Genomic DNA, 14,956 nt, shown 5'->3' with positions numbered 1-14,956 from the left:
AAAGATAAAACTGTCAGACCGAGAAAGTGAATAACTCTCCTAAGGTCATATTGCAGAATAAGTCTAAAACTCAAATCTTTAACTCTTAATTTTCTGCCCTTTCTACAGGTTAACACATGGACCAAGAGCTCGTTTGAGATCTAGCAAAAGAAAAATAGTCAATTCAAATGGTCTTTAACTTTTTCCACAGAACTCACCAGTAGATCTTATGACACAAAGGGTCAACTCTTCAGAGATCTGACAGAAACATTACTCAGAAATATAAACCAACAAGCTGATAAAACCCCAAATAGTGTTTCAGATATTAGGACCATTTCAAAAAACAAACAAACAAACATAATAATAATATAAAAAAGCAGGTTTAAATTTGTTTTTGTTTTTTACCTATGCAAGAGGTGTTAGGTAATAAGAGAATGTACCTGCTCACCTCCACCTTGTTCTGTAGGAAATTCATCACCCTGGATATCCAGGCTAGGAATTCTGGGAGTCCTCTAGATGATTCCCACATATACCCTTGGTCCTTCATCATTTGTACTCACTTCTTCCCCACCATGGTGCCAAAGGAAAAGTGGCAACTTAGCTACCAAATGCCAAGTAAAGGCATATTTGCTGATGTTGATACTACTGATATCTCCATTGATGTCAATGTCTAAAACCAAGAGAACTAATGCTTAAGACTAGGTGTTGGCACTCTGGCCCACACAATACATGCTACCACTGCCACTGCTGGCCACCCACCACCATGGAGGCTGCCAATGCCAGGTCTGCTGACATCCCTGCTGTTTTTACCTTGCATTCTCAGTACCTCCCAGGGATGGTAGAGAAACAGCAATTTTTAAGTTTTATTTATTTGTCTTTGGTATAACCCCTTCATCCGGTGACTCAAGTGGAAGACAACAGTAACAAGGCCAGGGGCAACATTCTCTCTCCCAGACCTGGTTTATACAACTTGATCCAAGTGAATGCATCTTGGCTTCTTTTTGTCTTGGAATGAGGTTTCTCCTGAGTGGCTTCTCAGTCCTCTGTGGCTTTTCCCATCACTTATTTCATTTTCTCAGACCCAAGACAGAATCCTAGGATGGATACAGCAGAGAATCTGTCTAGAGCCCTGGATGTAACAGCCTACACCCAGCTGTTCTTATCCAAAGTGAGAAGGGATCTCTCCTTCACAGACTCTATTAGTGTACGACCATTATGGGTTAGACAAGCCCAGCTGCAATGAGAGTATCATTTTCCTAAATAAACATCAGAGGTTCCGTGAAGTGGTGAAAAAGCCCTGGCCTGGGAAGCAGGACATCTGGACGCTGCCTCTTATTAGTTATTTGGCCTCACTTGAGTCCTTTAATCTCTCTGGACTTTAGCTTCTTAGCTTGGAAAACCCACTGTTCACTCTGGTCACTAAGCTTCTATGTAGCCCTGACATTCGCTACTCAAGTTGGTGAATCTAGGTCATCCATTTTCCACAAAGAACCCTAATGTGTCTATTTGTTTTATGGCATAAAATATTTATTATTACTGTTCCATCAAAGTGATTATTATTCACCTTATTTTACTTATAGATAAAGAAATTGAAGTCAAAAAGTGTTATGTTAATATATATACAATACTAGTATAAGGGTTGCAGTCAGAAAAAAAAAAGAGTTATGCCAATTTATAGCTGACTTATTTTTCTCTTCCACATATTAATTAATGGTTTCTTATTGTCCTTGTCCTCCACAACCAAGATTGGTCAATATTTTGACAGCAGTACCCTTGGCATCTTTCCCTCTTCTTCATTCTCATTGCTAACTCCCTGATTTGGACCTTCTTTGTCTCAGTCCCCAAGTAGATCATACGGATCACAAAATAATATCCAAACTCTTGGCTCCAACATACCTGTCCATTTTTATTTTTCTAATCATCTTCTCTTACATCATACAAATGAGTTTGCCTTCAACTCCTCCAAATCATTTTGAATACTCACTCCTTCATTAACCTTGTCTGCATCCTCTATCTGAGACAACTCCCCATCTTATTCAGTAGTTCTAAATCTTATTTGTCTTCAAAAGTTGAGTTCCAATGAGCCCTTTTAAAAAAAGATTCCTCTGTATCCACCATTGGAAGTAGTATTTCTCTCTGGATCATCTAGCACTTTACAAGTATTTCTATTTTGTAGCCCTTATAAATGTTGTGATTTTGCATTTATTTATCAATATCTTTCTTCTCCTTCTAGACAATAAGCTCCAAAAGGGCAAGGACCATGCCTATTTATGTTTATCGTTCTGTCTCCAGGGTCTAACGCAGTACCTGTAACATTGTAGAGGCTCAGTAGGTAATTATCAAACGGATAGCTGAATGAACATCTCTTAAGACCCAGCATTTTCTAATTCATGAGGGTAGATATTTGTAGCCATGTCTTCCATAATAAGCTATTAGCTCCTTGAAAGCAGTAAGTCTGATTCTGTTTGGTATCCCTCAAAGAAAAATGCCTTCCATGTTGGAAATGTTTATTTATAAATATTGTTATGAAGAATTATTCATAAATATGTATTCATTAATAGATGATTAACAAGGCAATTTTAGGAAAAGACCAACCTCTAGAGTCATATAGCCTTATCTTCAAATCCTGGCTTTGTAAATTTAGGTGAAAAATGTTCAATATTTCCCAATTAAAATTACTATTACCTTTTATATCATACAAAGAACTTTCACATATATCTCAGTTGATTGTCAAACAGTGGTAGATAGTATTACTACCCCCAATTCACAGATGAGGAAACAGAGGTAAAGATAAGGCAATTGAGGCTTAAAGAGGCTAATGATCATTCAGCTACTAAATGGAGGAGCAGAAGTTCAAACTAAGGTTTTTGGAGTCCAAAGTCTATGTCTTTCCCATTTTCGTGACTATATTGACAGCAAATAGATGTAGATCAATGGATCTGTGCCTTTGGATAACAACTTTTTTTTCTAGAATTGAGGCCTCCTTTAGTCCTTATCCACTATTATGACCTCTGAAAACATTAAAAGGAGGATATTTGGAGTTTCTGGTGTCAGGATAAAAAGGCAGGAGAATATATGGGATAAGTTTTGGAAGAAAAGCAGAATAGATCCATTTTCATACTTGACATGAGGAAATTACAGAAAAGTCATAATTTTTTTTTCTCTCTGAAGTCTTCTTCACCAAACAGGTACAAAGTGAAAACTCATCACTTTTATTTAAACCAGAGACCCTGCTTCTTTTCTGTTCATAAAATCACCCGATCTCTATGTTGAAGCTCAAATCCAAATCAAGAGAAAAACAGCTCTTATTTATTATTCAGTTTGCTCTCATTATGTTCTTCCCAGAAATGAATCCCTGTCCCTCTTGGACTTTCTTTCACAGGACACTCTGATCTGGCTCTCCCTCTTAGCACTAGGCAAGTTGTTTTGCCTGGCTTATCCCATCAGTAGAAGGCTCAGCTGTCTTTTCTCACACTAGGAATCCAGGAGACCGTTTTCCTTGGTCATCAACAGGGAAATGGGGAGTCTCTCCTCTTAATGGGCTGAGGTCCTGCCAAGTTCCAAAGTGCTCTCACCCTTCCTTAAAGATGCTGAATACTTGCTCATTACGCAAGACATCTGGATACCTTGTGTGAGTAACCCTCTCCTGAGGGTGGCGGGTTGTTTGAAAGCAGATCATTCCAGTAAAAAATGTTTAGGCACTTTCAAACAATTCTGATAGAACTTGGTAACTTAAACAAAACAAAACAGAAACCTTCCCCCTTGCAGTTTCTACTCAATAGCAGGTGAAACAATAAAAAATCCTGAGCAAGCAAAATCAATCTGTATCTAGAGAATTTTAATAAATATTAAAACAAATAATTCCACATAGATCCTCTGGGGTTTTGCCAGTAAGTCTTTAGCAATCTGTTTTTAATAGCCAGGCAATGTGCTACAACAGCAGGCATTGAAGAATAATAAAAATACTTTGTAAAAAATAAATAAATAAAATCAAGAATAATGTTCAACGCAATTGAAGCAAAATGGTGACAGCAAATATTCTGGCTGAAACAAAAGGAGTACCGGAAATTATACGGGTTAAATATCTATCAGCTGGATGGCTGAGTACGATGGCCCCTCCATTCTTAATCCAGAGCAATGTGACAGGCATGTAGCCTGACTATACAACCTTTCCTCCTTAGGAGCCAAGGCAGCTAAACGTTAATACAAATCTATTAACAGTTGTATGGAAATCATGAGATTCAGCATGTTTTTATTTTTCTTTTATTCAAAAGAAAACTGCCTCAAAACTTCAGAAATAATAAATAATTTTTAACAAGACACTTTTTTGGTAACCATTATCATTTGTCCATCATCGAGGGAACACTTATTCTCTGTAAATTAATTTTCCTATAAAAGAAAGCAAGTTTCCTGTTCAAAGGAATAACTTTCATTCAGATATTTTTGCTGGAACTCTTTCTAAAAGATATTACATATTGAAAAGGATTTGACCTTTTCTGATGATTCAGAGTTATCATTATGAGCATCAATCACTATGAGTAGCCACCAACTCCTTCCTCTTAAAATACACACGTACTGGAATCTCTCACAAGCTAAAAGAACTGTTCTTTTTGGCCTTATCTACCTTGAATTTCCCCCTTTATGTTCTTTTTTTTTTTTTTACATCTTTACTGGAGTATAATTGTTTAAAATGGTGTGTTAGTTTCTGCTTTATAACAAACTGAATCAGTTACACATATACATATGTTCCCATATCTCTTCCATCGTGCGTCTCCTTCCCTCCCACCCTCCCTATCCCACCCATCTAGGTGGTCACAAAGCACCGAGTTGATCTCCCTGTGCTATGTGGCTGCTTCCCACTAGCTATCTATTTTACGTTTGGTAGTGTATATATGTCCATGCCACGCTCTCACTTTGTCAGAGCTTACCCTTCCCCCTCCCCATATCCTCAAGTCCATTGTCTAGTAGGTCGGTGTCTTTATTCCTGTCTTACCCCTAGGTTCTTCATGACATTTTTTTTTCTTAGATTCCATATATATATGTGTTAGCATACGGTATTTGTCTTTCTCTTTCTGACTTACTTCACTCTGTATGACAGACTCTAGGTCTATCCACCTCACTACAAATAACTCATTTTCATTTCTTTTTATGGCTGAGTAATACTCCATTGTATATATGTGCCACAACTTCTTTATCCATTCATGCAATGATGGGCACTTAGGTTGTTTCCATCTCCTGGCTATTGTAAATAGAGCTGCAATAAACATTGTGGTACATGACTCTATTTGAATTTTGGTTTTCTCAGGGTATATTCCCAGTAGTGGGATTGCTGGATCATATGGTAGTTCTATTTATAGTTTGTTAAGGAACCTCCATACTGTTCTCCATAGTCGCTGTACCAATTCACATTCCCACCAGCAGTGCAAGAGTGTTCCCTTTTCTCCACATGCTCTCCAGCATTTACTGTTTCTAGATTTTTTGATGATGGCCATTCTGACTGGTGTGAGATGATATCTCATTGTAGTTTTGATTTGCATTTCTCTAATGATTAATGATGTTGAGCATTCTTTCATGTGTTTGTTTGCAGTCTGTATGTTGTCTTTGGAGAAATGTCTATTTAGGTCTTCTGCCCATTTTTGGATTGGGTTGTTTGTTTTTTTGTTATTGAGCTGCATGTGCTGCTTGTAAATTTTGGAGATTAATCCTTTGTCAGTTGCTTAATTTGAAAATATTTTCTCCCATTCTGAGGGTTGTCTTTTGGTCTTGTTTATGGTTTCCTTTGCTGTGCAAAAGCTTTGAAGTTTCATTAGGTCCCATTTGTTTATTTTTGTTTTTATTTCCATGTATCTAGGAGGTGGGTCAAAAAGGATCTTGCTGTGATTTATGTCATAGAGTGTTCTGCCTATGTTTTCCTCTAAGAGTTTCTGGCCTTATATTTAGGTCTTTAATCCATTTTGAGCTTATTATTGTGTATGGTGTTAGGGAGTGATATAATCTCTATACTTTTACATGTACCTGTCCAGTTTTCCCAGCACCACATATTGAAGAGGCGCTCCTTTCTCCACTGTACATTCCTGCCTCCTTTATCAAAGATAAGGTGACCATATGTGCGTGGGTTTATCTCTGGGCTTTCTATCCTGTTCCATTCTTCTATATTCCTGTTTTTGGGCCAGTACCATACTGTCTTGATTACTGTAGCTTTGGAGTATAGATGCCATCAGGGAGCCTGATTGCTCCAGCTCCGTTTTTTGTTCTCAAGATTGCTTTGGCTATTCGGGGTCTTTTGCGTTTCCATACAAACTGTGAAATTTTTTGTTCTAGTTCTGTGAAAAATGCCAGTGGTAGTTTCATAGGGATTGCATTAAATCTGTAGATTGCTTTGGGTAGTAGAGTCATTTTCACAATGTTGATTCTTCCATTCCAAGAACATGGTATGTCTCTCTATCTATTTGTATCATCTTTAATTTCTTTCATCAGTGTCTTATAATTTTCTGCATACAGGTCTTTTGTCTCCTTAGGTAGGTTTATTCCTAGATATTTTATTCTTTTTGTTGCAATGGTAAATGCGAGTGTTTTCTTGATTTCACTTTCAGATTTTTCATCATTAGTGTATAGGAATGCCAGAGATTTCTGTGCATTAATTTTGTATCCGGCTACTTTACCAAATTCTTTGTAGTTTTCTTGTAGCATCTTTAGGATTCTCTATGTATAGTATCATGTCATCTGCAAACAGTGACAGCTTTACTTCTTCTTTTCTGATTTGGATTCCTTTTATTTCCTTTTCTTCTCTGATTGCTGTGGCTAAGACTTCCAAAACTATGTTGAATAAGAGTGGTGAAAGTGGGCAACCTTGTCTTGTTCCTGATCTTAGTGGAAATGCTTTCAGTTTTTCACCATTGAAGAAGATGTTGGCTCTGGGTTTGTCACATATGGCCTTTATTATGTTGAGGAAATTTCCCTCTATGCCTACTTTCTGGAGGGTTTTTATCATAACTGGGTGATGAATTTTGTTGAAAGCTTTCTCTGCATCTATTGAGATGACCATATGGTTTTTCTCCTTCATTTTGTTAATATGGTGTATCACACTGATTAATTTGCGTATATTGAAGAATCCTTGCATTCCTGGAATAAACCCCACTTGATCATGGTGCATGATCCTCTTATTGTGCTGTTGGATTCCGTTTGCTAGTATTTTGTTGAGGATTTTTGCATCTATCAGTGATATTGGCCTGTAGTTTTCTTTCTTTGTGACATCCTTGTCTGGTTTTGGTATCAGGGTGATGGTGGCCTCGTAGAATGAGTTTGGGTGTGTTCCTCCCTCTGCTATATTTTGGAAGAGTTTGAGAAGGATAGGTGTTAGCTCTTCTCTAAGTGTTTGATACAATACGCCTGTGAAGCATCTGGTCCTGGGCTTTTGTTTGTTGGAAGATTTTTAATCACAGTTTCAATTTCAGTGCTTGTGATTGGTCTGTACCTATTTTCTATTTCTTCCTGATTCAGTCTTGGCAGGTTGTGCATTTCTAAGAATTTGTCCATTTCTTTCAGGTTGTCCATTTAATTGGCATAGAGTTGCTGGTAGTAATCTCTCATGATCTTTTGTATTTCAGCAGTGTCAGTTGTTACTTCTCCATTTTCATTTCTAATTCTATTGATTTGAGTCTTCTCCCTTTTTGTGTTGATGAGTCTGGCTAATGGCTTATCAATTTTGTTTATCTTCTCAAAGAACCAGCTTTTAGTTTTACTGATCTTTGCTATCGTTTCCTTCATTTCTTTTTCACTTATTTCTGATCTGATCGTTATGATTTCTTTCCTTCTGCTAACTTTGGGGTTTTTTTGTTCTTCTTTCTCTAATTGCTTTAGGTGAAAGTTTAGGTTGTTTACTCGAGATGTTTCCTGTTTCTTAAGGTAGGATTGTATTGCTATACACTTCCCTCTTAGAACTGCTTTTGCTGCATCCCATAGGATTTGGGTCATCGTGTCTCCATTGTCATTTGTTTCTAGGTATTTTTTGATTTCCTGTTTGATTTCTTCAGTGATCACTTCGTTATTAAGTAGTGTATTGTTTAGCCTCCATGTGTTCGTATTTTTTACAGGTCTTTTCCTGTAATTGATATCTAGTCTCATAGCATTGTGTTCGGAAAAGATACTTTATACAATTTCAATTTTCTTAAATTTACCAAGGCTTGATTTGTGACCCACGATATGATCTATCCTGAATAATGTTCCATGAGCACTTGAGAAAAATGTATATTCTGTTGTTTTTGGATGGAATGTCTTATAAGTATCAATTAAGTCCGTCTTGTTTAATGTATCATTTAAAGCTTGTGTTTCCTTATTTATTTTCATTTTGGATGATCTGTCCATTGGTGAAAGTGGGGTGTTAAAGTCCCCTACTATGAATGTGTTACTGTCGATTTCCCCTTTTATGGTTGTCAGTATTTGCCTTATGTATTGAGGTGCTCCTATGTTGGGTGCATAAATATTTACAATTGCTATATCTTCTTCTTGGATCGATCCCTTGTTCATTATGTAGTGTCCTCCTTTGTCTCTTCTAATAGTCTTTATTTTAAAGTCTATTTTGTCTGATATGAGAATTGCTACTCCAGCTTTCTTTTGGTTTCTATTTGCACGGAATATCTTTTTCCATGCATTCACTTTCAGTCTGTATGTATCTCTAGGTGTGAAGTGGGTCTCTTGTAGACAGCATATATATGGGTCTTGTTTTTGTATCCATTCAGCCAGTCTGTGTCTTTTGGTGGGAGCATTTAATTCATTTACATTTAAGGTAATTATCGATATGTATGTTCCTATTCCCATTTTCTCAATTGTTTTGGGTTTGTCATTGTAGGTCTTTTCCTTCTCTTGTGTTTCTTGCCTAGAGAAGATCCTTTGGCATTTGTTGTAAATCTGGTTTGGTGGTGCTGAACTCTCTCAGCTTTTGCTTGTCTGTAAAGGTTTTAATTTCTCCATCGAATCTGAATGAGATCCTTGCTGGGCAGAGTAATCTTTGTTGCAGGTTTTTCTCCTTCATCACTTGCAATATGTCCTGCCACTCCCTTCTGGCTTGCAGAGTTTCTGCTGTAAGATCAGCTGTTAACCTTATGGGGATTCCCTTGTGTGTTATTTGTTGTTTTTCCCTTGCTGCTTTTAATATGTTTTCTTTGTATTTAATTTTTGACAGTTTGATTAATATGTGTCTTGGCGTATTTCTCCTTGGATTTATCCTGTATGGGACTCTCTGTGCTTCCTGGACTTGATTAACTATTTCCTTTCCCATATTAAGGAAGTTTTCAACTATAATCTCTTCAAATATTTTCTCAGTCCCTTTCTTTTTCTCTTCTTCTTCTAGAACCCCTATAATTAGAATGTTGGTGTGTTTAATGTTGTCCCAGAGGTCTCTGAGACTCTCCTCAGTTCTTTTCATTCTTTTTTCTTTATTCTGCTCTGCAGTAATTATTTCCACTATTTTATCTTCCAGATCACTTATCCGTTCTTCTGCCTCTGTTATTCTGCTATTGATCCCTTCTAGAGTATTTTTAATTTCATTTATTTTGTTGTTCATCATTGTTTGTTTCATCTTTAGTTCTTCTAGGTCCTTATTAAATGTTTCTTGCATTTTCTCTATTCTATTTCCAAGTTTTTGGATCATCTTTACTATCATTATTCTGAATTATTTTTCATGTAGTCTGCCTATTTCCTCTTCATTTGTTAGGTCTGGTGGGTTTTTATCTTGCTCCTTCATCTGCTGTGTGTTTCTCTGTCTTCTCATTTTGCTTATCTTACTGTGTTTGTGGTCTCCTTTTTGCAGGCTGCAGGTTCGTAGTTCCCGTTGTTTTTGGTGTCTGTCCCCAGTGGCTAAAGTTGGTTCAGTGGGTTGTGTAGGCTTCCTGGTGGAGGTGACTAGTGCCTGTGTTCTGGTGGATGAGGCTGGATCTTGTCTTTCTTGAGGGCAGATCCATGTCTGGTCGTGTGGTTTGGGGTCTCTGTGGACTTATTATGATTTTAGGCAGCCTCTTTGCTAATGGATGAGGCTGTGTTCCTGTCCTGCTAGTTGTTCGGCAAAGGGTGTCCAGCACTGTAGCTTGCTGGTCCTTGAGTGGAGCTGGGTCTTGGTGCTGAGATGGAGATCTCTGGGAGATTTTCTCTGTTTGATATTATGTGGAGCTAGGAGGTCTCTTGTGGACCAGTGTCCTGAAGTTGGCTGTCCCACCTCAGAGGCACAGCACTGACTCCTGGCTGTAGCACCAAGAGCCTTTCATCCACACGGCTCAGAATAAAAGGTAGAAAAAGTAGAACGAAAGGAAGAGGATAAAGGAAAATAAAATAAAGTAAGATAAAATAAAATAAAGTTACTAAAATAAAAAATAATTATTAAGAAAAAATTTTTTTAAAAAGTGAAAAACAAAAACGAACGGCTAGAACCCTAGGACAAATGGTGAAAGCAAAGCTATACAGACAAAATCTCCCACAGAAGCATACACATACACACTCACAAAAAGAGGAAAAGGGGAAAAAGTAATAAATCTTGCTCTCAAAGTCCACCTCCTCAATTTGGGATGATTCATTGTCTATACAGGTGTTCCACAGATGCAGGGTACATCAGGTTGATTGTGGAGCTTTAATCCGCTGCTCCTGAGGCTGCTGGGAGAGATTTCCCTTTCTCTTCTTTGTTGCACAGCTCCTGGGGCTCAGCTTTGGATTTGGTCCTGCCTCTGCGTGTAGGTCTCTGGAGGGCGTCTGTTCTTCGTTCAGACAGGACGGGGTTAAAGGAGCCGCTGCTTCGGGGGCTCTGGCTCACTCAGGCCGGCGGGAGGGAGGGGCACGATTCGGGGCGAGCCTGAGGTGGCAGAGGCCGGCATGACGTTGCACCAGCCTGAGGCGTGCCGTGCGTTCTCTCGGGGAAGTTGCCCCTGGATCCCGGGACCCTGGCAGTGGCGGGCTGCACCGGCTCCCCGGAAGGGGGGTGTAGATAGTGACCTGTGCTCACGCACAGGCTTCTTGGTGGCAGCAGCAGCAGCCTTAGCATCTCATGCCCGTCTCTGGTGTCCGCGCTGTTAGCTGCGGCTCGCACCCGTCTCTGGAGCTCCTTTAAGCAGCGATCTTAATCCCCTCTCCTCGCGAACCAGGAAACAAAGAGGAAGAAAAAGTCTCTTGCCTCTTCGGCAGGTCCAGACTTTTCCCCAGACTCCCTCCCGGCTAGCTGTGGTGCACTAACCCCCTGCAGGCTGTGTTCACGCTGCCAACCCCAGTCCTCTCCCTGGGATCTAACCTCCAAAGCCCGAGCCTCAGCCTCCAGCCCCGCCCGCCCCAGCGGGTGAGCAGACAAGCCTCTCGGGCTGGTGAGTGCCGGTCGGCAACAATCCTCTGTGCGGGAATCTCTCCGCGTTGCCCTCCGCACTCCTGTTGCTGTGCTTTCCTCCGCGGCTCCGAAGCTTCTCCCTCCGCCACCCGCAGTCTCCTCCCGAGAAGGGGCTTCCTAGTGTGTGGAAACTGTTCCTCCTTCACGGCCCCCTCCCACTGGTGCAGGTCCCATCCCTATTCTTTTGTCTCTGTTTTTTCTTTTTTCTTTTGCATTACCCAGGTACGTGGGGGAGTTTCTTGCCTTTTGGGAGGTCCGAGGTCTTCTGCCAGCGTTTGTAGGTGTTCTGTAGGAGTTGTTCCACAGGTAGATGTATTTCTGATGTATTTGTGGAGAGGAAGGTGATCTCCGTGTCTTACTCTTCTGCCATCTTCCCCCCTCTCTCTCTCACTTTCTTTATGTTCTTTTTTAAAAGCAGCTTTATTGAGATAAAATTCATATACCATACAATTTACTCATTTAAAGTGTACAGCTGAATGGTTTTAGCATATTTATGCATCTGTGCAACCATCACCACAGTCAATTTCAGAACACCTTCAAAAAGAAACTCATACCCTCTAGCTATCATTCTCCCTGCCCTTTGGTACCACCTCTCATCCTCTCCAGCCCAAAGCAATACTAATCCACTTTCTGTCACTAGATTTCCGTATTCTGGACTTCATATCAATGGAGTCATATAGTACAGGGTCTTATGTGACTGATTTCTTTCACTTGGCATAGTGTTTTCAAGGTTCATCCTTATATCAGTACTTCATTCCTCTTTACGGCCAAATAACCCTCCGTTGTGCAGGTATAACGGACATTTTTAAGAATCCATTTGTCTGTTGTTGGACATTTAGGCTGTTTCTACCTTTGACTCTTTTTTGTTTTTTTAATTGGGGTATAGTTGCTTTACAATGTTGTGTTTGTTTCTGTTGTACAACGAAGTGAATCAGCTATATGCATACTTATATCCACTCCCGCCCTCTTGGACCTTCCCCGCCATCCCACACATCTAGGTCACCACAGAGCACTGAGCTGAGTTTCCTGCACTATACAGCAGGTTCCCACTAGCTATCTATTTTACACATGGTAGTGTATATATGTCAATCCTAATCTCCCAATTCGTCCTACTCTCCCCTTCCCCCTCTGTGTCCACACATCCATTCCCTACGTCTGCTTCTCTATTCCTGCCCTGCAAGTACATTCATCTGTACCATTTTTGGACCCAGCAATCCCACTACTGGGCATATACCCTGAGAAAACCATAATTCAAAAAGATACATACACCCCAATGTTCATTGCAGCACTATTTACAATAGCCAGGACATGGAAGCAACCTAACTGTCCATCAACAGAGGAATGGATAAAGAAGATGTGGTACATATATACAATGGAATATTACTCAGCCATAAAGAGAAATGAAATTGGGTCATTTGTAGAGATGTGGATGGACCTAGAGTCTGTGATACAGAGTGAAGTAAGTCAGAAAGAGAAAAACAAATATTGTACCTTTGACTCTTTCAAATAATGCTGCTATAAACATTCATGTACAAGCTTCTGTGTGGGCATGTCTTCATCTCTCTTGAGTATATACCTAGGGATGATATTGCTGAGTCATATGACAATTCCATATTTAATTGTTTAAGTAACTGCTAGACTATTTTCCAAAGTGACTGTACCATTTTACACCCTCCCTACCCCCCCGACCCCAGCAGTATATGAGGCTTCCAATTTCTCCACATCCTTGCCAACATTTGTTATCTGACTTTTTGATTCTAACCATTCTAAGGGGTGTGAAGTTGTGTCTCATTTTGGTCTTGATTTGCATTTTCCTGATCATTAATGATGTCAAGCATGTTTTCATGTGCTTACTGGCCATTTGTATATCATTGTAGAATTGTCTATGAAGATCCTTTGCCCACTTTTTTTTTTTTTTTTTTTTTTGCGGTACGTGGTCCTCTAACTGTTGTGGCCTCCCCCGTTGCGGAGCACAGGCTCCAGACGCACAGGCTCAGAGGCCATGGCTCACGGGCCCAGCCGCTCCGTGGCACATGGGATCTTCCTGGACCGGGGCACGAACCCGTGTCCCCTGCATCCGCAGGCGGACTCTCAACCACTGCGCCACCAGGGAAGCCCTGCCCACTTTTAATTGGTTTATCTTTTTACTATTGAGTTGTAAGAGTTCTTTATAGATTCTCTCTATATATTGCATTCTATATATAAAAAATATATGACAAGTCCCATATCAGATATATGATTTGCAAATATTTTTTCCCACTCTATAGGTTGCTTTTTGCACTTTTTTGATGGTGTCCTTTTCCCTTAATTTCCTTCTTCTCTTGTTGCCCAGCTGCTTGAAGGAAGTTTCTCATAGTCCTTATAGTCTGCTACATCTCACTTTTCATTCATTCCTAAAATCTACTGCAATGTGGTGTCAATACCCACTATTCCTTTGAAACCCTCTTACTAAGGCCAAACTGTTCTAATTAAGGCCAAAGAGGACTTTCTTATTGTTAAATCCAAAGGCATTTTCTTAAAGCTCTTTCTACTTGCCATCTGACATTTGGCAATGTTCAATCTTCTTTTCTTTTAAAATTTCTCCTCGTTCACTTCCATTACATCATTTTTTTCCAGATTTTACTCCTATTATAATAACAATTCCTTATTTTCTTCCTCTGGTCCTTTTATTCTATTTACACTTAAATGTTGACCTTCCCCATAGTTTAATCTGCCATTATCTTTTCAGAATACATATTCTTCTGAAATGATCTCATTTATTTCCATGCCTTCAACTCTATTGATAACTCCCCAAATAAATCTCCAGCCTCCACCTTGTTTTAAAGTCCGGAACTATATTTTTAACTAACTATGAGTAGCTCCTTCTTAATCACTTGGAAATCCTGCAGGCAGCTAAAATGTTTTCAGAATACGAAATAACTTTTCTCTCTAACTGTTTATCTTCCCTTATTCTCATAACTTTGGGGCAAGGAAGTTTGGAATCATTCTCTGTTAATCTTTTTCTTTCATGTTAATCTCACATTGGTCACCATGTTCATCTGACCTACTAAATATTTTTCTAATCTTTTCCTTTTGTTTCCTTACTACTGTCATTGCCTTTCAAAAAACTTTCATAACAACTTATTAGGGTTATTTTAGTACAGTCCAATTCCCTTCTTCCATCATCTCTCCTGTTCAATCCATCTTTCTCACTTTGGCCAGCATCAACTTTCTAAAATACCCTTTACATTGGCACCGTTTATACTAACTAATTTTAATAACTCTATGTGACCCAGAAGATAAATTCAGATGACTTTTTTCATTATGTATCAAACCGCTTAATTATTTTTTCCCTTGTCTATGTTCTTCCTGCTGTCTTGTCCATCTACTCCATGATCCAGAAAATTTAAATTCCTTCAAAATGCTGTATTCATCTTTTTATTGGTATGTAACAAATAACTAGAACTTTAGCAGTTTAAAGTGACATAAATTCATTAGCTCATAGTTTCTGTGAGTCAGGACTCTGGCACATTTTAGCTGTGTCTTCCACCGAGAGTCTCACTAAGGTGAAATCGAGGTGTCAGCCATCTGCATCCCTATATGGAAGCTTAACTAGGGGGAGAAACAACTCTAGATTCC

This window comes from Lagenorhynchus albirostris, chromosome 11 (assembly GCF_949774975.1).
Source record: "Lagenorhynchus albirostris chromosome 11, mLagAlb1.1, whole genome shotgun sequence".
In the NCBI taxonomy this organism is placed as follows: Eukaryota; Metazoa; Chordata; class Mammalia; order Artiodactyla; family Delphinidae; genus Lagenorhynchus; species Lagenorhynchus albirostris.
Note: the sequence above shows the minus strand (reverse complement) of the source record.